Source organism: Ciconia boyciana, chromosome 5, assembly GCF_034638445.1.
Source record: "Ciconia boyciana chromosome 5, ASM3463844v1, whole genome shotgun sequence".
Taxonomy (NCBI): domain Eukaryota; kingdom Metazoa; phylum Chordata; class Aves; order Ciconiiformes; family Ciconiidae; genus Ciconia; species Ciconia boyciana.
The window spans coordinates 66,746,202-66,771,666 of record NC_132938.1 but is presented as its reverse complement, the minus strand read 5'-3'; the positions used below and the strand labels follow the sequence as shown (position 1 = coordinate 66,771,666).

The 25,465-nt window shown below is 39.9% G+C and overlaps 1 protein-coding gene across 5 annotated transcripts in view; it reads right to left on the bottom strand.

The window, feature by feature from the left end:
* The window catches only part of WDFY3 (WD repeat and FYVE domain containing 3), a 182,604-nt gene that overhangs the window by 142,598 nt on the left and 14,541 nt on the right, over positions 1-25,465 (bottom strand). For 4 of the 5 annotated variants that reach the window (XM_072863213.1, XM_072863212.1, XM_072863214.1 and 1 more), the window contains exon 2: positions 3,065-3,159. The exons of the other annotated variant lie outside the window; for it this stretch is intronic. The gene's annotated coding sequence lies outside the window, so the exon portion shown is untranslated. The remainder of the gene's footprint in view (positions 1-3,064; positions 3,160-25,465) is intronic. 5 annotated transcript variants of the gene reach the window in all.

The window sequence follows — 25,465 nt, the reverse complement described above, 5'->3', positions numbered from 1 at the left end:
ACAATCCACATCATGAACACCTCGAGCACTGCTTCTCCCTGCCCCTCCACCCTTCCTGAACCTCAAACAGCCACTCAGACAGCAGCGTATGTTTTGGACTGTGCACACAAAAATGCAAAAAGAGAAGAGGGGCCGCAGGAGCAGCCTACTTTCAGAGTCCAGACAAGCTGCTTTAGCTGCATTACAGAGACCGAACAGAGGGAGGCAGCCCTGGTGTTAGCTGCCTAACTGGATTTGTTTCCATGCCATCGGTGGAAAGGCAGTGAGGTGGCACTGCTAGAAGCCTGCAAGAGCAGCTGCCTACTCGACAGTGCCTAACCTTCTGCTCCCCTCCGGCACAAGAGAAAAATCCTGGGTCTTTCCAAGAGTGTTGCTAGCCTTCCACATGTGTAACTCAGCAGTGTCCCAAGACCTCAAATCCAGACACACCATTTTTTAAGGTAACAACCACTCCCATTCAAGTACTAAGTTTCAGTGCTGTAATTTTACTAAAAGATAGAAAAGCACCACAAACAAAAGAGAGTGTTGGAAGAGGCCATCCAACTCAGTAAGCTCAATATACTTAGGTTATATACACTGAGTTACTGTGGTATAACAAATAAATATTGGGTTACTCAGGTCAAACGAACACGTGCAAACACTTAGCTTACCCCAATTACAAAGTCAAACAGCTTAATATAAACCCTTTGTGATGCCCATACTGTTTACCCCCAAACTGACATCATCTGCACATTCTGTAAGTAGACACTACTCCATCATCTAAATCACGGATGCCATTATTGACAAATCCAGGCACAGCAAGCTAGTAAGGAAGCCTAGTTCAAATGCCTTTCCTGGTGATCTCAAATCCCTGTTAACTGCTCCATTGAACCATTTTCAATAAATTTTGCTGCTGTAGTACAGCGATTTAAGGAAGATCCCATTTTTTAAAAAATCACTACATGTATTACATTCAAAAGAACATCCTTCAATACCTTGTACACTTCAAGTTGTATCACTTCTATCCCTTCCCTCCCTTATGCAGTAATCCAATTCATCTGTCAAGGAAGCAAACTAATCAGCATGATGTAATTTTCTCCCTGACAAATTCATGTTTCGTTGGCTGTCCTCCCTTATCTCATTATCTTCTATGTGTTTATGAAGTGCATCACGACTTTTATTATTATCTATGTAGCTGCAGGTAAGTCATGCCACAGCTGGAAAGAAAATCAACATGGCCCCATGGACAGCCCAACCGAATCAAATATAGCAGGCTCAGGTCTGAAAGGAGTATAACCACAGCAGCGCTAAACCAAAGCTAATAATCTCTGCCAGTTCTTGCATGTCCTCGGAACTGGAAGAACAGGATGTATAAAGTGCCAAGGAAGTATTTCCTACGTAAGCATCTGAACAGCAGATCATGATACTAATAAGACAGTCTTCACAGATTCATAAAACAGTCTCCATTCAACAGTCTGCTTGAAACTAACTGCTTTTACTAAGTCAAGAGGGAGACTAACGGGAGAGCAGATGAACCTTTCATCTTTTTTTATTCTCCATAAAGTAGAATATATTTAAAAAAAAAAAAAATCTAAACACAATAGGTTGAAGGGAGCAAGGTATTTTCCATGAAAGTAAAAGAGCATATTTCTATCAGAACCCCTTGTGGACAGATTTTATTTTTTTTTTCATTAATGAATAAAACATTAGAGTCTAAAGCAGCAGCACAGAGCTAGAATGAAAGCACTGATGCAGGATTTCATATGGAAGGATGTGTTTTAGGGTTTTTGTCTTTCTGTGCGCTTTTGTTAAATTAGAAGTGATACTCCCCCTTGAACATTTTACAATTCTCAGTTTTACATCAGATAACATAAAGATGGTGAGAACATATGAATAACTAAAGCTCTCCATAAGAAATGGCACCACTTACAAGAACAGTTGTTAGGCTCTACACGCCTCAAAGAGCGACGCCAACTAGCATTTCCTTGTACTAAACGGGTCTTTTTCCATTGGGTCACCTCTTCACTTTTTGTGTCTGATGTGCTGCAGCATTTTTTCCACTGTGTTTTTTTTCTTTTTGCTCCAAAAGGGTCTGTATGTTAAAGGGTGTCCTAGCAAAGCTTGGATATTACTCTTCAGTAGCCACACCACACACATCTATGCTTTTAAAGTAAGCTAACAAAGATTAGAAATCCTTTACAGTAACCAGACAGGTTTAGTAGATTTTAACTCAACTGCTCCTATGGAAATTCACTTCTTTGCTTAGGAGCACCTCAACATGCCTACCTCTTCCCCCTGCTTCATCAAATTTTACTTGCTACATTCATTTTTCATCAGCAAAACAAAGCATTACTGAATTTGATAATTATACAAGCTTTTTTGACTTCACTAGTGAAGAAGAAATCCATCAGGTGATAATCCACTTAATCCTCTTTAGCTTTACAAAAAATATGAAAGTAAACTAGATTGAATATTCCACTTGCAAGAGGAAGCCTCTTGTAGGCCATAATATTTGTAGCAGGACTATATAGCTATTGGGAAAAACACTCACAAAAGCAATCTACCCAGCTTGTACATAATGCAGAGAAACTAGGATATAAAACTGAAATACAAGTCACTCGAGGCAAACGTAGAGATAACATTACCTTTGTGTGGATACAGAATGGACCTCTCCCAGCCTGTCATTCTACTGAAGAGCAGTATTCTTCTCTCAAAGTAAAAATGAGAGACTTCAAAAACTCAAAAAATAATCATGTATTATGATCTCATGTATTATGATCACTCACCTTTTTTTTTTTTTTTAAACCTATCAATTAAAACGTCCAGGTTTAATGCAGCTTGACCCTGAGCATGCATCGCACCGCACAACCTTCTGCGATCACCCAGCTATATATTTCTACAGCATCTACACAGATACAAAACGCTAAATTTTGTTTTAAACCGACCGTGTTCTGACAGTGCCTGAATTAACTCTCTTTCTGGGACAGGCAAATGCACTGCTTCACACAGAATTTACTGAAGAGTGTGCCAATTACAAATCAAAAGGCAATTTCTACAAAAGCTCTTAAGCATCCACATCACTAACCTCTACAGTATTCCTGGGATCAGGGCAAACAGCTTCAAGAGAACAAGACCCATTCCTTTCCGAGGTTTCTCTTCAACACCAAAGCTGTTCTTTCACTAGGTAAAGTAAAAGGGGAAAAGGTTAGAATATAAATGTGACAATAAAATCACAGAGCTTTGCCATTTTGAAATAGAAAAGCAGTCACTTCTATGACAACTGGACTTTCACAAACCTAAGAAATCTTTTAAATAGCTCCTGGAAAAGGAGCTGTAGCAAACTAGAAATCGACACATGGCATTAAACTTAAACAAGCATTATCTTCCCAAGTAAATGATACTCACTGAGAGCACATGAACTGCTAAAAGAGTTACTGTAAAGTGCAAGCCCAGTAATTAATGCACTGACAGCCTGTGATCAGCAAGAGCATCCCTCCAAGGAACTAAGTGATTTCTCATCATTACAGCAGGGGAATAAGAACTAAGCTGCATTGACCGCAACACAGCTGAGCAACTGTGAAGCTACTGAACACGCCTAGCTTTCCCTGGCCTCTCCCCTACTTTTTCTGCCTCTTTTTTCTGAGTTATAAAGTGCTTATCTTAGAATTTGCAAGTGGCACGCACAAGCCAACAAGGGACACCGAGTCTGAGCTCACTTCAGCGTGACTCCATGAATCCATCATGACGAGATTCTCCAGCTAACCCAAGGCCGGTGGCAGACGTAGCAAAAACAGCACTACTCACTGTTGGACCTGGCAAACAACTAGGTACCTCAGTGAAATGCTGCACCTTGGTTAATTAGCCATGAGATGGCAGACCATTATTTTACCTCCGATTCCCAGTCAGCCCCATTCGGCACTAGTAGTTCAGGTGTTCCTACAGTACGGTGCACTACACAGTACAGGCACACCAAAAGCAACTGGGAAAACTTTTTAATACAATTCACATTGTTGTTGTTTTATTATTTTGTACATTAAAAGGAGCAGTGAAGATTTTAGGGGGAGAGGAAATAGACACAGGTCAAAAAAAGCACAGTACCAGGTACCGTAGAAAGGCTTTGTGAGAGAGATGGCACTAATGCGACAAACTTGCTCAGAGAGATGTTGCAGTGCTTAATAACAATAAAACATCTTGTTACACATTGTTGTATGCACTAAAAACTTAAGTAACATGCTGGCAAGTGCAAGAGTTCAGCATTAACAGCTAAAGCAAGAAGTTATCTTCTAACTCCATCCTCCATGACCATAAAACCCTCTGCTACTCCTACGACAGGGAAGGGAAGTCAATAAACAAAGTACACCATTTGAGACTCTCAGGTGTTTTTAAACTGTGTTTATTTTGTTGTAAGACTAAGGGCCCTTGCTTGTTGAGTGAAGCCTGCTTTTAGAAAGAATACTCCTATTTTAATCTAGGGAATTGGTAAATGCATCTGAGCAACAAACTAGAAAAATATACCAACACCCCCCAGCACACAGGACAACAGGCTAACGAGTTTGATTTCCAGAGGAATCCAACCACTCAGGCACTTCATGTGCTCACTCTGCTAGCATTCTCAATAGCATCTTCGCTATTTCAACTCACCTACCTCTCCTACCCACAGGCCACATGGCATCTGCTTACAATTATTTTCTCAGGACATTAGTTCCAGCAACCCACCTGCAGTGGTCACCGTAACTAAAATAAACTCTATAAACTCAGACCAGCAGATATCCTAGAATCCAGCCTCATGTGTGTCACTGCATCCATGCCCATGATTTATGCGGTATCTTAGATGCTTCTTTGCCAGTGTGAAAGTCCAGGTTCATACCAGGCCTGGGCAACATACTGCAGGCCCATGCTGCCACGCAGAATCATCAAGCCCAGAGAACCACCATCTCTTACAGTATCCTAGCCTTATTCAACACAACGTGCCCGTGGAAAGCCTTCATCCTCTGCTTCTACCTGCCTTGTCTCCCCTCACTTTCATCTCATCATCATGCAACTGTTTGTGGGGAAAAATAAGGAGTCAGCAGCCGGTACCAAATACTGTGTGTGCACAGTGTGTGAAACAGTAGAAATTGGACCGTGAAATTCAGAAATGCAAGAAGTAGGGTGAGCACTTCACTTTTATTTTTACCTCTATGGAAGCAAGTAAACATTTAAACTAAGAGGATAAACAAACGATCCTCTTGTCATAGGAACAGTTACTAGGACTAGCTTGGCTGTAAACCTCAACACAAATAGGGAATTGTAGTTTCTGCTACCTTCAACTGCATTTCACTCTATTAAGAACTTTATTATATCACCAACAACCTCAGGTTCAAAACAATAGATTTTTATTTTTAAATATAGACAATGGAAGTCTCAGGTATGGGCTCCAAATCAGATCAGACTGCAGTTAAGCCAAACTTAATTAACACTTACTATGTTTCCAAAGCTCAAATGACCAGTTACACTACAAGTACTCAAAACCCACAAGCTTACTTGAGCAGAAATCAAAGGGTAGTAACAGTATCTTCTCCAGCTAAAATTGTAAAAAACACAATTAGGAAGTAAAACCCTGAAGACCACTTGCAACCCTTTTTCATATGTGTTATTTACTTGGTCTAACAGAAACTAGGTGCAGTAAAAAGAATGAATGTTGTGGGAGCACCAAGGAACCATGCCTCTACCAGGTCTTTTGGGACCTGAACCATCTAGTTTATCTATATTCCCACAGTACACTTGGAATGCCTTGTCTCTAAGTCTTGATTCCCTTACATTTATCCTACTTCCATATTTTAAGTTTGTTAGGGTCACAATGGCTTGAGAAATACTTCATCAAAATCATCTGCACAAAATTAGTTGTTTTGACTTGCAATCTCAAAGCCAATTAACACGGGGGGGCAGGAGGTGCTGTTTAAACATAGTTAACAAGAACTAAATGTCTTCCTTGGTGCCAAAAAGAAACCACTCCTACTTTACTTACATGAACCAATCTTTAGTATTGCCCAAGCTTACATTCTCCCTGTGGTCATTGGCTGAGTTACCAAAAGTGGCTGCAAAGCCAATAGCACACCCCATTTATACTACAACAATGAGAAAAAGGAAAGTTTTCAACCTTGAATATCACAAAAGACTGACATCCTCCAAAGAAATATAACTAAACGAAGTAACAAAACAGCTTAGTTTTGAACCCACTGGTCACAAACAGCAAAACTCTGGAAGCACCCAAGACAGTTCAAGTGACACCAATCTCCTTGTATCCTCCAGCTTAGTGAAGGCTCAGAAGCATCCCAAGCAGAAATGGCAGCTAGCGTATGTCCTCCAGCTGCGCTACATTCGGACAAAAGCCCTGCTGCAAGTTCTGAGAATGGAGAACCCTTTCTGGTCAGTGCCAAGGGGGCAGCATAGCCTGGTTACCTCCTGCTTAATCAAGCCTCCGCTGTAAAGGAGAAATGCCTCTGGGAAATATACTGGCATGTTAAACACTGAAAACAAAACCCTTCCTCTTCATGCTTGAGGAAAGGATCTATGTTTTCCAAACAATCAAGACTCAAATTTACCTTCCCTAGAAGATTTCTTAGGGCATTCACCCTCTCTGCATCTGAACTAGGTTCCTAATCCTCCTCCACAGGGACAATGGACCTCCTGGTAGCACGCAGGCACATAAGTGACTCCATGGCTGTGCTGCCTAGAGGCTTCCTTACCCATCTCTGTCCACTGGAAGGGTGCAGAAAGGAATATAAATTCACCTTGAATCAGGGTGCACCTTTCCAGACACGCAGTGAGAAGACATGCGGCACCTTGCTCTCTGGCTAATGGCTTTCCCATTTGCAGATCCCACACTATCCAGAGGCTTCTGAAACCCATAATGGAAGAGAAGCATAGTGAAGAACCAAACTACCCATTTCATATTAGGTGTCTGCTCATGACCGTTTCAAAAGCATATCAAGTGGCAGCTATCTTATGAAAAAGTAAACGAAAAGTAACAAATATAACAGAGTTGCCATGTTTCCACTTGTTGTGCAAAACAAATACTTTCCTGATTTCTCATCCACCAGAATACATCTACACTGATGTACATACACACAGCGTGTGATTCAGCCCACGCCAGCGCAAATGAGAAGCCACGCTGCCGGCTCCCAGCTCTGAGTCACTTCATTTTCATGACCTACCACTGAACTCTGGCAGCAGCCACATCTATTATTTTCCAGAAATCAAGTGTCATTCAGAAAACAAGTTTCAGTCACCAAAAACACCCCCACCCATGGCTTACATAAAGCTCCCTGCTGCACTGAAGGGCTTCCTTTGAACCAAAGAGTTAGAACATGTCATTTGCAACTATTTTTTCAAAACATAGTATTAGGGTGGCCAGCTTGAGCATGACCAATAAAAACATAAGTGACACTTCACAGCAGCTACCATCAAGTTTAACAGACATTTTCTTTTTCAGACAAGTCCCAATCTACAGGCATTTCTTGAAGAGTTTATTTATGTAGTTTGTATAATTACATAAGATTATATAAAAAATACTTTTCCATCAGATGAATAAAAGGTTTTGTTTTTTTAACTGCGTAATATATTTTATAATAAATGCCCTTTTTTATTATAAACATATTTTTGTTAAGATAAAGGATATAGTCAACTGAACTTTGACTACTGCTTATCCAAACATTCTTCTTCATAATTGATGCTGATAAGTTTAAATCAATTTCTTATAATATGTATGTATGATTTGAATAATTTCTCTTAGCTGCCATTACTTCTTTGTCCTTGTCATTTAAATAATTTGCTCACTGTAACATAAAACATTTGCACTCCTGCATCCGACTAGATATCCCACCAGGAGTTTTAGTTAGGTGTCTATTTTTATTTCACCTGAGTATCTCAGTACTTCTAGGCACTGTTTCTAGAGTTTAAGAAATCAAATAGAATTTGATTGCTACCCTCACTAGATATCCCATTAAAAGTGCTGAATAACAAATCTCAGCAATCACAAACCACTTGGTTCCTTCAAAGAAACAAACCGATAAAGTAACACCATAAAAATCTACTTTTTTGTATGTCTCATTTCTGAAAAAGAAATACAAATGCTATGCAGACTTCCAACTTAGCTGCGTTCCCCTCACTTAAGATATTCTGCAAGTATTCCTCTGTGGATAAACTATGTTTATCAAGTTTACACATACCATACTGGTGCCATCAGAATATAAAAAAGTGAAAGCCCTAAAATAGCATCAGGTTTCTTCTGTGCTACACACTACAGGTATTCAACAGAAACCTATTCAGACCTAACCAGCCATTTTCCTACCTGTTTCCATGTTTTGCAAAGTTACAAAAGTCAATTACATTGGACATGTATATATTGTTATATTGGAGAGAAGTCGAGGAAGACATTGCATACAAAACGAACATCAGTGGGCTTGATGTTGAAGCCCAAAACAGTTTTTGCTAGGAATTACAGTAATTGACTGCTAGTACTTACTCCACATCCGATAGAGATAAAATCCTGCTTCTAACTGAAAGAAATAAAAGGGATCATAAACATTACGTGACCCAAGTCCAATTTCTGCCTTTTCTAGTAGAGATGTATGCTTAGCACGCATTCTCTAGATCACTGGTGCACTTTCAGATGCACTACAAGGGACATGAAGACAAAACCCATCTTGAGCCAGATGAGGCAAGAGGTCAGGACCATATACCAGCAGGAACCAATATCTGAATTCACACTGTCTACAATGATGAGAAATAAGTTAGGTAACAATACATTTCTGCTGTACATAGAATTTGAGAGAAGGAATACAAATGTGGGCAATACCTTGTCTAAGTACCTCCAGCTATTTTAACAGTAGGATCAGGTTGTAAGAGCTAGATGTTTCCTTCTGGCAAAGAAAAGACCTTAAAAGCCCACAGAAAGGTCAGCCTTATTTGTAAAAAAAAAAAAAAACCCACCCATCCACCCCCAAAACAAAACAAATCCAAACAAACAACCCACAAACACCAACCAGGTAGAGCACTTTAGTTTCTGGCTCCCCCCAAAGCCCTCTTTCTGTTTTTGCTACTTCTGCTTTTTGCTTTGCTGCTTTTTGCCTGTTTTTGCTACTTCTGCTAAACCAAGCTCTAGCATTGTAAACCTGAATGCAGGAACAAGTAAAGCTACCACATCTGTTTTCTTCAATAAAGTTCACAACTCCAGCAACCTGGGTGCTTTGTTCTCCTCACAGGTATTACTGGATTCTTTCGCTTTTTGTTTTTAAATCCAGCTATTGGCATTCTTGTCATACTTCCAAATGAACACATGCTTCCAAGTGAAGACTCCATTAACCTCCTCATGCTCAAGAAAGATGAAGGAAATGCATATTAAGGCACACACTTCACCTTCTCATAGATCAACCCCAGAGGTTCCCAGTAGAAACCCCACTAGAAAACAGCAAAAACGACACACAGAAGTCTACTGACACTTGTCACCACAGACTGCTTAAAAAATTTTCACCATTACTCCATCCATCTTTAACCTAAAACAGACTATGACCATCCATAACTCACTGTCTTGCTGTCCCCAAGAGCAAGTCTAACACAGCTTGGAAAGCAAGCACCACTAGAAAGATGATACCAGCTGGGGGCACGGAGGAAACACCACCACACCTTAAACACAACTTTCTGGAGGTGGAGGGTGAAGATCTTATATGTAGTGATCTAAATTACAAATGTCTCTATTTTATGACTATTTAAGACAGCACAATTCAGGGCAAAAAATTCTGCACAGATGAGGTCCTGTTTCCAAGCTCCAGAAATGCACGTAAGAACAGATAAGCACTGTAACCAGATGAAACCTCTACTTCTCACACATGACAGACACACTGTTTGAGCAGGCAATCCCAATTATAACCAGGCTAAAACAATGGCAATGCTTTAGCTTATATTCCCAACAACTAATCGCGGGGGGGGGGGGGGGAGAAGAAGATATCCCACTGTGTGAGACAATGTGCCAAGTCCCATGCAAATGGTCAAAATGTAGATACCTTCACGCTCAACAGCAAAGGGGAGGACCCTCACAAAAGGGGTCATAATGACAGATCATTACAACTACCTTACTAAATACAACTCTTAAATGTTGCTCCTTTCCACTGAAGTCACCCAAGAGCTAAAAGCAATCAAACTACAAAACCCTTGATAGATGATATCTCAGGCACCATGCACTCCTACACCTTTCAGACAATAGTCTCTTCTTACCTGAAAAATTCTAGTCTTTAATGGTTTGCATTTCAGTCAGATTCTTCTCAACATAGCAAAGCACTGAGAAGATATATATGCAAAGTGCCAACCAGGTACAATAAAAACAGACATCACTCTAGAGGAACTGCTTGAGCTGCAGCTGCATTCATGTCTCCTCCAGAAGCATTCTATACACAGGGACAGAACAACAAAAGAAGAACTTTAACAATTTGGCACTGGGTAGAATTTAAAAGCAAGGAAAGTTTAACGACAACAACTCAAGCTTTTTTAAAGCAATGCAATGAAAGTCAAGGAAACAAGTCCAGTCTCATTTACTGCAGGTAAGCTCTGTTAGAGTGCCCAAGTCTTCTTGCTTCAGTGTTACTGCAGTGATTTGGGAGAGTCAGGAAGACTTAACACAACCCCTGATCTCTATGCCACTGGAAAGAAGTGCTCCATAAACTGTGCATTTATGTTAAGTCAAGGCCAAAATTAGACCAAAAAAGGAACAAGAAAATTGTCATACATGCTTGATGTTACTTTGCTCTTTAATTACTTCCTAATTAAATTTGCGTGCTTTGATAATATCTACTATTATAAGTCGATGCTCCAAATGGAAATAAATGCTAATTCCCCCTCCAAATGAACCATCAAAACCATGTACATTTAAATAGATTAGTAAAATTTATTTCAAGTTGTCTTCAGAATATTCTTATCTACTGTACTTAATCCTGAATTTACAAAAGTCTTTGCCACGGATGCATTAATCTACAATCACCCATAAACAGTCTTCTGCTCTTAACAGCAAAGAAATGCGCTTCTTGTAGACATAAATTGCCATCTGTCACCATTAAACTCAAGATGCTCCCTACACAGATATGCTGAACTGACCTGCAGGTCACCTGTGACATAAAATTTAATTAATTAAATTGTTCAATAAGAAGCATTATCTTTTTACATAGAGGTTTTCAAATTAAGTAATTGCGTCTTAATGTTACAGCACTATGATTCCTATCATAGAAATACTGGATGTTGTTTACATGTACTTACAGAATGATATAGGCTGGAAGGCATCTATGAAGGTCACGTGGCCTAAGCTTTGCTCAGCACAGGGTCAGCTTAGATAAGGTTGCTCAGAGGTCTAGGTGAGTTCTGAGCATCTCAAAGCGTGGAAATCCCATTACCTCTTTGAGAAACCAACTCCAGTGTTTGACTACCTTCATGGTGTAAATTTTTATCCTAGTTGTAATTTACCTTGTTGCTGCTTGTGTCCAGTCCCTCATCTTTTCTCTGTGCATCTCCAAGAGGATAAGGATAACCAAGCTTTCTACAGTGGTCATCTCTTCTAAAATAAAGATTAGTGACCATGTACATACTTTGTAAGTTGATCAAATATCAAAAGACAGGGCCCTTAATCAGATCAGTCAAATACACATTCAAATAGTGAGTCTGTATTGTTTATACAAGCTATTATTTTATTTATAAAAGAACAAAAATAAACCTTTGTGAACACACATAACATTTTGCTTCATGAAATCAGAAACAAAAACTAGAATAGTAGAGAGGGGTTCTCCATTTATTTCAGGAAGCTAATGCCTTGCTAATCCTCTAGCTCTCCACAGCAATGAATAAAACCTTCTGGATACAGAGACAAACGCTGATTATCTAAACTACTGGCATCTAAAATTCTGAAATCCAAAGGTCAGATACCTCCCTGGAGGACAGATGCTCTGGCACTCCTAAGAATAAATCAGCTACCTTGATGATATTTGGAGGCCTGCAACACAATTTTAAGTACTACGTTCAATTGCCTTGGTGGTGGGGGGACAGTTATTTGTTTCTTTTACGAAGAGAAGCGTGTAAGTTGTTCCAAATAATACACTGAAAAGTAAATAAAGATTTTTCCCTCTTAATTAGCGTCTACATGCTAGCTCGCTCAATATAGCTACACTCATTGATGCTATATTGCATAATGTAATCGATATATCACTATGCTATCCCTGTCATTAATTACAAGCTCATATTCATTTTTATTTACTTTAATTAATCACAAAGTTACAACTTCCTAACAAGGACTGAAGGCTGACCTATATTAAAAGGTGCCACAGGCTATTTTGGCAAACCAAAGGCAAAGCCAGGCTTTTCACAGCACTGCATGGCAGTAAGACAACAGACATAAATTGATACAAGAGAGGTTCAGATTGCATATAAGGAGAAGCTTTTTCCCCCACCAAGGACAGACAGTCACTGGAACGGGGCCCAGAGAGGCTGTGCTGTCTCCAGCCTTGGAGGTTTTCAAGACACAACAGGATCAAGCCGAGTGCAACTTGGTCCCATCTCACAGTTGGTCCAGCTGTGAGCACAAGGTTGGACCACAGGCCTGCCAAGGTTTCCTCCAACCTGAGAGATCTTGAGAGATTCTTTTCCCCATTGTCATGTATATAGTGAGTCTTAATCCCAGCGTCCCATTCTAACATTTAATGTGCAAGGTCAGTTGACTTACTGCTGTGCTTTCCCAGATCTCTCAGCTGTATGGATTCTTTTAACTCTGATCAACAGCCTTCAGCTTCCTGCCTATTCTGCTACTTTACAAGAGGGAAGGTAACCTTTCCACCAATGGACATCATTTTCTCTCCAGGCATCTGCTTCGGGGCCAGAATAACAGTCACTAAGTCTGCAGTAAATGAAAAACAGGAGGAAAAGAACAGAAAGCAGACATACTATAGGACATTTTGGTCAGAGGACAGGCCCTCCCAAGCATACAGACCTCCTGACTAGCAGAATCTTTTGTATTTGACTTGCATCCAGCCCTAGAAGATCCAAGCAGATTCCTCAAGAGCCATTCCAGCTGCCATGTCCTGCAGCCCATGAGTCCTGTGACAAGTTTTTATCTAGCACCCCCAGTGTGGGGGCAACATTTTGACCTGGGCTAACAACCTGTCCTTAACAAGGATCACAGAGAATCATGGCATGGCAACATTTTGGTGGTCCTACCTGGAGTCAAGTCAAGTCCAGCATACTGCCCAAAAGCAGCTGCCCTGGTCAGCTGCCTTTGACAACAGCACAGCTATTTGTGTGGTGCTGTACTTCAGGTAACATTTCCGTAAGGGCAAGAGCTGACCTTGCATCAAGTTAGCTCTTGCATCTGTGAATCTGTATTTTCTTGTCCATCTGCAACATGGAGAAATTGCCCCCCAGATAAAGGAGAGGTAGCTGTGCCTCCTGGCCACCATCTCTAGTCTACATGCATCTCCTCAACAGTGTCCTCACCCAAAAGCCTACAATAAGGCTTCACAACATGCACGGCACCAGCCACTTGCTCAGTGTGTGTTGAGTTAAAGGAAAATTAGGGCAGCAGGCAAAGAGGAAGCAGCCCTCCAGGTAATGGGCCATCCAGGCTGCACACATTTCCCACCAGTCTTCCTGGCCTGGGCTAAACACACTGTTTTTAGGCTGTGTGCTGCACAGCCGGTGTCCAGGTATTCCCAGGGATCAGAAGAAACAGATTTGCAGCAGAGGTTTCATTTCTGGGTTTCCAGCTAGCTATTTCTGTTCTACAAGAACTTTTTTCTGGTCAGCAACCTTGGACTGGAAGCCTTGACACGCATGTATTCCAAGAAATTGTTTCCTCTCTGCTAAATTAAATGTTACTGTTCTCTGGGTCACATCTTTTTGCTAGAGAATTTTGCTAGCTCAGACAGAGCTAAGGCAATAAGCAGCCTGACCACCAAAAGTACAGATCAGTATATATTTAAATGTTTATGAATATCCTAAAGATTCTGTTCAACATTGCAACAGAACAAGTCGAAGGTGATGATATAAATAAATCGTAATAATAAAGCTTTACTAGCTTTACCAGGAATCTTCAGCTCCCAGAGTCTGTTTCCAAAGCACATGTACAGCTATAAAACATTTCTGTAGCTGTTGTGGTGCTAGCCATCTCACTGCAATTTGCCAACCTTCACCTCTCAAAGAGTGCTGCAGAATTCCAATTCTCATCTCGCAGAAGAGTCTTTTTACTCAGCCCCTCAAACTCCCATCTGTAACCAGTTGTTCATACTCTGTGAGTCTGCAAGGCTAGCGTATACTCGGACAGCTCTCTCCAAGTCCAAGTCATTTCTAACTTAACTGAAGTAACAAGGCATGTTAGAAAAGTAACATGAAGACAACAATTACCATAAATGTCTACTTTACTGCACAGCTTTCCAGCTTCTGATGGTAAATGAGATGATACCTTTTTCCAGTAGCTACCTGGAAACAAAGAAATCCACTGAACTACTACCACCATCCTGATAGGAGAGAGACCTTCTGAATATTGTCCGAGACTATTTACCATGTTGCTGGGAGTGCTTGTTCTGCAGACTGCCTGCAAAGTCCTCGCAGCTTTGGGTTCTGCCTTCTTGGCAGCTTCCAGGGATCTCATTTTGAACCAAACTTTTCCTGTCTTGACCAGCTTAATACAAGTGTTAGAAATAAAATTTTAAAAAATCCCAACAAACACGAACAGGCTAAAGCAATACTGAATATCCCAATAACTGTTTCAGCCTGCAATATGAAATCAAAGAGTGTCCAAAGTAAAAAGTCATCTTTTCATCTAGTGACCCCCAAGTGGAACAGAAGACTAGCTCCCACAGCCATTTGGGGGGGGGGGGGGGAGAGGGTCAGACCTCCCCATGAGGCTCATCACTGGCACTTAATATACTAAGCTAATTGATTTTTCCTTTTCCTTGAACCAAAGGGAAACTAAGGTACTGCAGATCAAGTCCTAAAAAGAAATAAAAATATCTAAATGGAGTCACTCTTAAAGTAATCTGCAAAAATTATGACCAGGTACTTCTTTCTCCTTTTCCAGAAAGTAGCACTCAGGACTTGAAACACGCTAGTCTAAGTTTCTCAAAAGGACTTGACTTTGCAACTGGGAGAGCTCAACAGAACACTCAGCTCATGGGCTTTAATTCATTCAGCCATTATAGCTAAATTTTCATGGTGTGCATATTTAAAATATTTCTACACAGTGAATCTTGTGCTGTTAAATTCACATTCAAAATTCAAACCAGCTTTCCTCAGTGTCTCCCCAGACAATCCCGTCATTCCTCAGTTCATTCATCGCTTTTTCCTTTCCTTTCTTCTGAGATGTTAGATCCAAGAGAGAGATCCCAGGCCAACAAAGATATCTCATAATACACACTTCTGATCATTATTAACTTGAATCAGATTCAGACCACTAAATAATACCAATTTTTATCCTCCTATTAACAGTGTAACTTATGTTTTGCCTAGCAATCCTAAGAAGTTGAAAGCAGAAGAATGCAGACAACAGATTTAGTTTTCAATGTCTTCTTTCTGTCCAAGTGTATATATCACACAAAGAAAACTTGTCCTGCCAAGACTTCAGACATGAAGTCTTTACACAAAAAAACATGGGTGAATTAAAGCCTTCCCTTTGAAAGCACAAGATCTGCAAAAAGACTCAGGAGGAAGCAAGTTTCAGATCCAGACCGTTTCAAATGATAAGTTTTAACACACACAGAAAAAAAAAAATATTAAAGACACTGAATGACTTAAGGAAATGTCCCTTGCCAAAATGAAATTGCAATGTCTCTTCAGTCATCCAGTAACCTCACTATTTGAGTGGTCTGTATGGTCAACCATGAAGAAGCATCTTAAGAGAAAAGTATCAACAGATCATAATTTTAACTCATTTTCCACAGTTATCCAGTCTTCCCTGTTACCATGGGCACAGAATCATATCTTTATTAGTAAATATTTAACAGATTTGTAGTTATTGAGTTTGCATATGTGTGAATTTTAAGTTGTCATCTGGACTTTTGTCTTGGTTTTTCGGGGGGGAGGGGGGTGGAGAGGAAGGGGGGGTTGGTTGGTTTGGTTTTGGTTTTTTGCTGATGGAGGGAGAGGGGACAACAATTAGGAAGAGGAATATAGCAGCTACTTGATGATACAGCTTGATCCTTCCTTCCCCTTAACACATTCTTACTCAACTTACTCCAAATAGAATTTGAAGAATCTCTTCTTCCTCTGCCTGTGAGCCACCAACAATATCATTCTTCTACAATTTCTTCCTCTACTATCCATCTGGAGTATTTACCAAATGAAAAAATCCTACTACTCTTATACTAAATGCAATTTAAATTGGTCACAATTATTTTTGCTATTGTAAACTTAAAACTACTCGAAAATTCTGCGCTAGGAATATCAATCAGAAAAAACATGATTCTGGCTAAAATTATTTGTGCCATAACCAAAGCATACAAAAAATATGTCCATAATGGAAAAAAAAAGAAAAAAGAAAAAAGAATAAAAAAAAAGCAAACCAAACCAAACCAAACAAAAGCCAAGCCACCCAATACCATAAAATTTCATTACCATTCTACTACATAAGAAATAAGTGAACAAGAAGTAAAAAGAAAGCTAAAAACTGGTGTGGTATAAAAGCTGTCTGTCAACACTATTTAAACTTCTGTTTATTTCTGTTTGGATTTATTTGGGAGGGGGTCCTTACAGTTAGTTTGAAAAATATCATTAAAGACACCAGCTAATCATAATTTGATTACTGTAGATTCCTACCAATTCTGTAAAGAACGTCACATTTGGCTTGCTGCTCACATCATTAAAATAATCATAACAACCCAAAGTTGGTGTGCTGTTATTTTGAAGGAATCAGGCTTTTCACAACACAATCAGAAGTCTTTAGGTTCACTATGACAAAACGAGGAGCACTGCTGAACACTGCAAGGTACCAGAATAATCACATTTACAAACTGAGATTTATTTAAACAGAGCTCAAGAAAGGTTTCGCAGAATCAGGAAACACCATACAAGACAAGCTTATTGATGTCACCACCTTCCTATAGTTTATAGGGACTTCACTCTTTTTTAAAGCTTAACCAAGATACTAGACCTGCATGCTTTTCAACTTCCAAACACCACAGGTTTTCATATTGCAACCCAGGTCTGCCAGAAGACCTCAAGTTGGAATTAGTTTCTTTAAAGAGACCAATTTCGGCAGTAATATTTTGCTTTCTTTGCAATGAAACATCACCACCTCGGTTCTCTTCTTGATCAAGATCTGAAGTGTAAACAGCCTTTAAATAGTGTGATCAAGTACCACTCAATTAAAATTCTCCTCAAGTCTCTTCTTACTGGGTAACACAATTGAGATTTACTTTTGTAAAAGTAAAGGTGCGATGGACAGATTCGTTTGAACTCTCTTTTAAAAGAATTAACATTTCATGGATATGTCCTTAGTAGTTAGTTATGTAGAAGATCCAAACAGCACTTCATAGGAGAGACATTACAGACTGATCAAGAAATTCTTCACGAATATTACTGAACTTGAGCTGCTGTTCATTTCCAGTGTGTTCCTAACACCACTGTAAATTGGTACCAACCCTTACCTGCAACTTGAAAGAAGCACATGTAGAACTATCATTTTCCATTGCCTTCAACAGAAAATAAACTCTCCAATAACCAAACTCAGCAGTGCGCTAAGGCTCAAAAAGAAAAGGGGAGATTTAAGCAACTGCAACTTGAAGAGAAACCACCAGGTTTAAAAAGGGGAAAGGGCGGAGGTGAATCTTTTATCCGAAGCAGCAAAAAAACATCTTCCTCCTAAATTTTTCAGTTTCTAAGATTTCTAGTTCAACCGCTGACTATTTTGGAAACCAGCAGTAAGAAAAAAAGTCTTTTAAGTTACTAATCCATACCAGACCTTGTCAAACACACCACTACAACCAGAGAGTCACACACTAAGTTATGCATGTATTCATTGAAACTGCTAAAAAGCGGTTAAATCCTTCTCAAGCATCATACCGCCTAATGCTAGATGAATCGATTGCAAGAACCACATGTATAAAGCAGAGACAGGGAGGCAAACAATAAACACTCCAGGAACACACAGATTCAAATAATCACCCTTCTTCCTGCAGCAGACAGGACAGACATAGATTCCTTACAAATCACTCCACTGTATGTTTTTAAAGAATCACTATTATTTTGGAATTCAAATAAGTTCTTGGGCAAATTCCTGAACTAACAGGTTTGTATTTCAAAAAGCATCTGGAATACTTCTCAAGTACAGGTCAAACCATGTGTATTGACTTCCGTTTCACTGTCCTTCAAATGTTTGTTTTGGTACCTGGAAATACCACATGCACAAATCTGACACAAAGATGCTTTATGCAGGGTCATAACCTGATGTTTTCCAAAGTGTTTTGAGGCAGGTCTTCTCAGACCTTTACAGTTAGCTAGTAAGTTACAGACTGATTTCCAAATTCCTTCCACTACTTTATTTAAAAACAAACAAACAAACAAAACCTCACACCCATTTCATGGCCAGAGATGACAGTTCCCAAAAGCCACAGAAATCCAGTTTGGGGAAGTTTCGAGGTCACTGAGAAGAACTCTGGGATTAGGACCACAGAACACCTCAGCCTTCTCGGTCTGAAGAGTGATTTCAAAATTCTCAATGAAGTTATGGGCCTTACACAAGCATTACTTTTGGGAACTCTACATCAGACCAGGGCATCCCCACCACCATGGTGACAAATTGCTAGCCATGATATCTAGCTGTTTCGTTGGTTTAGGGGTATTTTTCCAGAAAAATCTTTGCAATCCTTCCCTCCTCATCATTACTTTCTGGGCTTCCCCAGTATCAGGAGCTCTGATAAAGTACAACTGCATTTGTAGTGTCAGAACCGCGGGGCTGAGGTATGAACTCTAGCAGAGCCTTCAACAATGGAAATAATCAAACAACTCAGTGACAAACGTGGCTATCAAAAATGGATTGAACATGCATAGCTGGGCAAGGCTATACTTGAGAAACACAGTATCTTCTAAGCCAGAACTCAATGTTCCTGCCATGAGCAATTTGGGGGGTAGAGGTATGAGTGGGCAGGATTGGAGTATACACCTTAGGCATCCAGTCTTTCGGTTGCAAAAGAGAACGTCTTCTGTACGCCTCGTCTATCTAAAGCAGACTGAGGCATATTGTCACTGAAGGAAAAGAAATTCCAACAAAAATAGCTCAGACCAAAAGGACCACAATTTCTTACAAATGACAGCACTTTTACAAATCCTAAGACAAGTTGCCATCTCCCCAAATACCTGATCCACAGTACAGACACTGTGAGCAAGAAAATGCATCCTTTGCATTCCCTATAACTTGTTTAGCATAAGACTTACAAACTACGTAAGGACCTTAAATCCCCAATTTATTTCCTGGTATAGGACACGAAGCACTAGAGCCTATTTATGACTGATACAGATCACATTTGACATGGAAACACAAGCAGTGTAGCAAATAGTGTGGTATCACAGATCAACTATTATTTCTCCTCTGTTGGGACTTGTATATGGTATACTCAGTTCATCTGTAAGCAGAGAACAGCATTACAGTCTAAAAGTCTACCGTCTCTTGTTCCATCACCCAGTATTGTACAGGCAGGTTTCCGAATGTTCATCACAGATCAAAACAGCCTGTCTACAGTCACTTAAGCTCACAGGAAGCCATGTAACCTGAAATGGAAACAGCATGACATAAAACTGTGAACTGAAAATGAATTGTGAATAGGGTAAGATGTACAGCATTTTTACAGTATTCAACTGCCTTTATTACACTGCAGTGAGATCACTTGGCTGTAAAAGCATGAGATTTACAACTACCTCATCTTATACACAGGAGTACTATATTTTATTTCGTGATCCTGGGGGGGATGGGAAGAGAATTAAAATTTCTCTCAGGCCCACCCTTGGAAGGAAGGAAGAAAAAAAAAAACAAACAAACAAACAGTTTTTTACATGCTTCTAATATCATGAGAACATGAACTTGTAACTTTTGACCTTAGCTTCAACAACGGCCATTTGCAATAACATTTCATTTAGATCCAAGCAAATGCCTTTTCTTATATACACATAAAGTATCAAGCAATTCTACTTCTCATGAAAAAATCCATTTGAAAAAATCCATTTCTCTATACATTTCATATTTTGTGTGACATACAAGGGCAGTTTGATTTTGCAGCATACTGAATTGAAGAATAAACTCAAATGAGATGCTGTCTCACTAGCATTGGAGAGAGAAGGAAACAGCAACACAGGAAAGAAACTAACTTGTTCACAAATTAAGCTGGGGGCAGGGGGAAAAAAGGAAAAGGAAAAAAAGCAGCAACCAGAACACAAGCAGCTGGCACTCAGGGACTAGGAAGTACTTTGGCTCCACAATAACAGGATCAGTTGCGTAATCGCTGCTGCCTGAGAAGTTATACAATGTCCACCCTTCTCATTAGGAAAACAAATAAGCAACAAAAAAGTCCTTTTAGCACACAACAGCTAATAAATGAAATACCGCGTGTTAAATCCTACTAAAGAGAAGGCCCTCTGTAGTTTCAAACATTACTTTTTAGGTTACTGGAACATAAAACATAACCCATACTAAAAACATCTTATTTCCCCTAAAAGTAACATGTCCTAACGCTCGTGCCAAGCCACAAGAATTTACCACCTGGTTTTTCCAGCCGTGCTCTCAGAAGACATGTTCGTGTTGGAGAAAGCTGTCCCTAAGGCTAAGCTGCATGAAACGTGACCTCTCCTGTTGCTGCAGAACTTTGTGAATTCTATGGCTATCACGACATTTGAACCAGAATCATAAACTACTGAAAAATCCCAAACACTAACACAATTCTAATTCTGTAATTGGATATTTTGCAGATACTTACAGCAGAAGTGGCTGTAAGAGAGATTCATAAGAGAAATTAAGACAAATCAACCTACAAGGAATGATACATCACTGAAGAACAAGCAGGAAAGAGGTTTTCCTGAGTGGTTATGTATTGTGCAGACCTGTATGCTGTGGCAATGCACAAAGAGTGAAAGTGAGGTTTGACTCAAGCGTGAAAGACCGCGAAGATACTGCATGCTGATTAAGAGGCAGTTGAATTTTAGCTTGCCAGCACTGAATCCATAAAAATAATTTTAGCCTAATTATAGCCCTCTCATTAAGGACTTGGACCAAAAGAACAAAAGTTTTATCTCCTCATCTAAAATTTGCATATCTCTTTTCTACTGTAAGTCTTGTCCATTTGGTTCTTCTTACCTCTGGGTCAGAAGGTTTATATTTTCCCACCGTGATCTGGGCTCACAGCCCAATGCTGCTGCATTGCAGAGTCAGCAAAGACATGATGCTGCAATATTCCTGAATTTCTTTGGATGTGGAAGCACATGTCATTCCTGCCAAACCCTGAAAGCCATCCAGATAAAACTCAGAGGCCCCATGGCACTTCAGAAAAAATAAAAAACCATGACAATGACACGAAAACGGCCGTCTTGGCCATTTTATGCCCTGTTATTTTCTAGCTAGTGTCCAGAATATTGCAAAACTCACTGATTGTGCAAAGACAGAACAAAATTCACTCTTCTGCTCACCCCTACGACTCCAAGCATTACACCCTGTGGTCAGCATGGACCCCTTCCAGCGACATTTGCAGGAATCAGCAGCTCCCCTTGAAAAGAAGCGGACATACCGGGATCTGTATTGCAGTGGAAGCACAGATCAATTTAAGAAGAAAGGAAGACACCTAACCTATATTACCCATGAGCCACCACTCCTGGGTAAGCAGACAGATGAGAACGGAACCATCTCTAGTCAAGGGAAAGCGAGAAGCTGCTAACCTGAAAGCCTACACAAATGAAAATGCTGGCCACAACACACATTGATTCTGTATATCCAAGATATTCAGGGAGCAGCAATTACAGAAAGGCCCACTCTTCTCCACTTCACTCACAAGCCCTGAACTTGCCTCAGGAAAATGATACAGATGCTATTAGGCCACACTAGCCTCTTGCTCTCACTACACCTGCAGCAGACTGTCTTGACCAGTTACAATTTCAGAAGCAGTGGCCAGGTCACAGCAGCATTTCACTAGCAACCACCATAACAAGAGAGCAGCACATTTCTAACTCCACTTTTTTTTTTTGTATTAGGGATTGCTGCAGATGGCAATAATCCAATCCTTAAAGCCCCTTATTGTGAATAGGCTACAAAGCAGCATAGCTTTATCCATCCTGTCTCAGCTCTGAATTAAATAAGCCACTTACCTTTCTTAATGCTTCTGCAACAACTCAGAATTTTGATTAATGATCTGCTCTGCACCAAGTGCCCCTTACACCAACTTCATCAGCAGTCCCCTCACTCCCCTCCTGGCTCTCTGGCAAATGCTGTGAACAATTCTCACGTTCAGGACTCAGACAAGAGTCAGGAGAGCCATTTTACCTGTTCAAAGAGTAAAGCAACTCCAGCCCACTCTTAAGACACAACTGTACACTAATCCAAGTGCAACTGGAACAGCTATTGTGGATCAAGAGTGTGATGCTCTTGCGGAGAAGACAAGAAGATCTGACAACCCCACCCCTCCTTTTTTGTTTTTGATGCTAAGGAAGGAGGACAAGGAGAAAAGCATAAAGTGCTAGAGGACTCCAACATGCAAAATCTGGCACTGTTCATAAATTTACTTACAAGACAGATACCTGAATGATAAAAACTAAGCAAGTTGGAAAGCTCACACCTAAGCTTCCAATGCTACTAACTGTGCTACCCACTTTCTAATGCACAGGGAAATGGTCTACATAAAAATATGTGTCTTATTAGTAAATTTACACATCTGGAAGATAATCAACTTAAATTACTCACTTTTTAGGTGTCTAGGATTGCTCTATAGTTGATGATTTACGATTAAACAACTCCAATTAAACTGAAGTATGATCTTCAAACCAGCACCTAAGGTAATGGGAATCAAGTACCTGCAAAAGGCAATTATTTCCTCCCAAGGCTATAAGGGCATCCATCCTACACATCTGTCTTGATTTTGGGACAGCTGGGTCCACACACTTAGGAGAGGTGAATTCCACCCCTTGTGTTCATCAGCCCCAGTTGATGAGCAGTTTCTTTTAACTCAATCACCTACTATCCGCTATCAAATACTTCAAGTCTGTAACAACCTTTTTTTCAATGAAGAATGGACAGACAACTAACTTAGACTCACTGCAAAAACCCCTCCTGAGCCACTAGGCTTTTTACATCCAGGTAATTTGTCTTTAGGCTTTGCAAATATAATTGAGACCCATTCTGGGTCCTGAAAAAACTTCCCAATTAAATTAAGAATATCTCTTTCTTCAAAGGAGGAAGAGAGAAAGGAACAAACTAGAAGGAAAGAGAAAAAGGCGGGGCGGGGGAAAGTAGAGTAATGGTAAGCAAAGTAATTCTCAGTGACGTGGAAAAAATGACAAAATTGAGCAGGCGAGTTCTGGATGCAGGAGAAAAAAAAGGAGGTACATCCAGAAGACATGAAGGACATGCAAAATGGAAGACAGACTACAGTTTTGTGGACACACAAGTCCTGAAAACCTATTTACTTACACCACTAGAAGCTCAAATGCACATGTTCAAATCTGATTATTCCTGCTTTATAACCCTAAAGCTTAGTTTGGGAAGAGGTCAAAAAAATTAAAGCGGCAAAAGCATAAAGCAATGAAAATAATTGTCATTTGTTTTTCCCTTTAAACCATTAAAAGGCTTTTGCCTGCTTTGTCAGTAGCATACTCTAGGAAATCCCAAAACTTACTGTTTGGCCTAAAAAGAACACAAACATGAATGTCCTATTTCCTAAACTTGTCAAGTCTCAACAACTACTCCCCTGCCCAGCAAAAGAAACAAACATAAAACTTTCATCCTTACATCATCCCCGTCAAGATGATTTAAGAAACTAGCACAAAGAAACAAAATTAGGATTTACGTATCTTGTATAAAACTGAAGTTAGCTCACTGATCACCAATCCTATGGACAAAAGGGAGTCAATCCAGATTCTCTGAATCAGAAACAGTTACACTCATCCCAAATGACCTGTGCGTGTATATGCTGAAAGAAAAATAGCAGCAAAATATTTAAGTCTAAAAAAGGCAATAATATTTGGAATGTCAATGATATCCTGGATTTAGATGAACTGAAATTATCAGAAGCAATTAAGGAAAAAAAAAAAATCTATTTAATGTTCAGCATATTCTCCCTTTGAATTTTAGTGATAATTAAAAAGATCTCCACATTTTAAAAAAAAAAAAAAAAGGGGGTGAGTTTTGAGAAGGGTCTGAGTGCATCAGCCCCATGCTGCTATCTGTGGTTTCTCCCCTGCTCTGAAGCATTTCCAGGAGGACACTGGAGGAATTATCTGTAGCAATCTTTTTCCAAGCAATATTTTGGCATAAATCCAAAGCATTTGTTTTAAAACTGAGGCCCAGCAGACTGTATCAGCAATGGACCTGTAGAAAGTTCACAAAATAGTTTTGAAAGAATAATTTTCTTTAAGGGCAGATCAGGAAGGACATGTAATTGAGATTATGACACACAAAAAAAGACCCCCCCAAAGTACCCAAAACCAGCAGAAAGGATAAATGAATGCTCTGGCAAAACAGCACACACACACACACGCTTTCCCTTGCTCGCTCTCACAAGCAGAGCTTTTTGCAAGAGCAGAATATCAAAACAAACCAAAAAAGTAAAGTGAAATAATGCATTTGTTTGATTTAAAGCACTCCCAGGAGCAACAGTAGCACATATGCCAGACTTACAGGAACAGACACTGCAGGAGAAACACTAACGGTGAAACAGAGATGGGTCACTAACCTGGGTTCACTTACTTGTGGCAAGCTGACACATTCCTTCCGTCAGCCTGTCCAGACTTGTCAGCATACCGCTTGGAAGCGGCTGAAAAACTTATAATGATGTTGATAATGTAGAGTGTACATTCAGACAGCACCTCCTCCTCTATCAACTGGTGGCGACACCCAAAGGAAGAATAACTACTCTACCATCCAGCAAGAGGTGCCCAAAAGGGACTGGTAACAAGGAGAAGGGGAGTAACAAGTAACAAGTAACAAGAAGGGGTAACAAGGAAGGAAAGAAAGAGTAGGAATAAAAACTCAGAGTGATTGAAGAGCAAACGGTGTCAGAGGTGGAAAACAAATATTCCCTCCCCAAATCCTCAAACTTTTTCCTCCAATTAAAGAGCAGGGACAAAAGCTCTGTCTAGGTCCAAGTGAGACTGACTACTATTTCCTAAACTGAAAGAGGATGAGGAAAAGAGTATTGCATGATGATTGCAACACAGTTTTCTTAGGCTTACAGATCCACTAGAACACTTTCTCTAGAAAGCTCAGAAGGCAAATGGTCTTCCAAGAACTACC